The 2,500-nt window shown below is 39.2% G+C and overlaps 1 non-coding gene across 1 annotated transcript; it reads left to right on the forward strand.

The window, feature by feature from the left end:
- The first annotated feature begins 357 nt into the window (after positions 1–357).
- Positions 358–429, forward strand: TRNAE-UUC (transfer RNA glutamic acid (anticodon UUC)). Its single transcript has one exon. It is a non-coding gene; the product is annotated as a tRNA-Glu (tRNA).
- Positions 430–2,500: the final 2,071 nt, after the last annotated feature.

Consider the following 2,500-nt stretch of genomic DNA (forward strand, 5'->3'; position numbering starts at 1 on the left):
TGGACATTCATTCCATTCTTTTGCTCAATACTCCATTTGAATTCATATCACAAATCATTTTTACTTTTGACTTTTAACTATTTGGTTTCAAAGGATCCAAAACCCCCTTCCTTTATATCTGACGTTTTTTGGTACTGAGTGGATACAGTTCTGGCTGTCTAGTCAAGATGGAGACAAAATATCTAAAGCATAGTGCCCCGTGTGAGGATCGAACTCACGACCTTCAGATTATGAGACTGACGCGCTACCTACTGCGCTAACAAGGCAAGCTTCTAGCAAGGATGTGCCAAACTTACTTACTCAAAGCAATTAAGTTCTTCTTTTTTCACATTGAGAACGTCTTGAGAGAACCACTCTTCCCATATGGTCTAGCGGTTAGGATTCCTGGTTTTCACCCAGGTGGCCCGGGTTCGACTCCCGGTATGGGAATGCTGCTTATTCTGTACTATCTCTGACATTCAAAGGCCGACACAGTTGTTTGCATAAAAAAGCATTCAAGTAAAATTTGCACTTTGCAGCCAAAATTGCAAAACATTAGGGTCTTGGCACTTCATTTCTAACTCTAGCACAACACATTTATAGGTTTCATAGCTCAAACTATTCTCAACTATCGTTTTTTACTTCAAAATGTCGAGGAACTCAACAACTCGTATGGCCTGTCCTTTGGCCTCCAATTTCCATTCTAATCTGTAGAATTTAACAACTGAATGGCAAAGTTCTCAAGCTCCCTGGTCAAAGAAAAGGAGTGAACTGTACCCTATCTGAGGGAAAACCTCATAACCATCAGAATAAGCCACTATCTCCTAACTACTCTTCAAATGAGTCAAGTTTAAACTGTTGAAAGGAAAAAAATTTTTAATCAAAGCAACACTCTTTTTTTTTTTTTTTTTTTTTTATAACGCCTCTCATTTTTTCTGTGACCCTTTGGGTTATCCCATTTGACCAAGCAAACAGTATTCTTAGTTTACCGGTTCGATTCCTGCTATGGGATTGCCACTTTTTCTGTAATAATTCACGCATTGAAAGGTCGACACAAGCCATGCATATATATATCTGACGTTTTTTGTATACATATATATATATATGTTTTTTAGTATACATATATATCTGACGTTTTTTGGTACTGAGTGGATACAGTTCTGGCTGTCTAGTCAAGATGGAGACAAAATATCTAAAGCATAGTGCCCCGTGTGAGGATCGAACTCACGACCTTCAGATTATGAGACTGACGCGCTACCTACTGCGCTAACAAGGCAAGCTTCTAGCAAGGATGTGCCAAACTTACTTACTCAAAGCAATTAAGTTCTTCTTTTTTCACATTGAGAACGTCTTGCGAGAACCACTCTTCCCATATGGTCTAGCGGTTAGGATTCCTGGTTTTCACCCAGGCGGCCCGGGTTCGACTCCCGGTATGGGAATGCTGCTTTTTCTGTACTATCTCTGACATTCAAAGGCCGACACAGTTGTTTGCATAAAAAAGCATTCAAGTAAAATTTGCACTTTGCAGCCAAAATTGCAAAACGTTAGGGTCTTGGCACTTCATTTCTAACTCTAGCACAACACATTTATAGGTTTCATAGCTCAAACTATTCTCAACTATCGTTTTTTACTTCAAAATGTCGAGGAACTCAACAACTCGTATGGCCTGTCCTTTGGCCTCCAATTTCCATTCTAATCTGTAGAATTTAACAACTGAATGGCAAAGTTCTCAAGCTCCCTGGTCAAAGAAAAGGAGTGAACTGTACCCTATCTGAGGGAAAACCTCATAACCATCAGAATAAGCCACTATCTCCTAACTACTCTTCAAAGGAGTCAAGTTTAAACTGTTGAAAGGAAAAAAAAATTTAATCAAAGCAACACTCTTTTTTTTTTTTTTTTTTTTTTTTTATAACGCCTCTCATTTTTTCTGTGACCCTTTGGGTTATCCCATTTGACCAAGCAAACAGTATTCTTAGTTTACCGGTTCGATTCCTGCTATGGGATTGCCACTTTTTCTGTAATAATTCACGCATTGAAAGGTCGACACAAGCCATGCATACAGTCAGTCTAGCTTGGATTTGCTCTTTGCAGCAAAAAATGCTGACCACAATAGATTTTGGACATTCATTCCATTCTTTTGCTCAATACTCCATTTGAATTCATATCACAAATCATTTTTACTTTTGACTTTTAACTATTTGGTTTCAAAGGATCCAAAACCCCCTTCCTTTATATCTGACGTTTTTTGGTACTGAGTGGATACAGTTCTGGCTGTCTAGTCAAGATGGAGACAAAATATCTAAAGCATAGTGCCCCGTGTGAGGATCGAACTCACGACCTTCAGATTATGAGACTGACGCGCTACCTACTGCGCTAACAAGGCAAGCTTCTAGCAAGGATGTGCCAAACTTACTTACTCAAAGCAATTAAGTTCTTCTTTTTTCACATTGAGAACGTCTTGAGAGAACCACTCTTCCCAGATGGTCTAGCGGTTAGGATTCCTGGTTTTCACCCAGGTGGC

Source organism: Anomaloglossus baeobatrachus, chromosome 4 (assembly GCF_048569485.1).
Source record: "Anomaloglossus baeobatrachus isolate aAnoBae1 chromosome 4, aAnoBae1.hap1, whole genome shotgun sequence".
NCBI lineage: Eukaryota > Metazoa > Chordata > Amphibia > Anura > Aromobatidae > Anomaloglossus > Anomaloglossus baeobatrachus.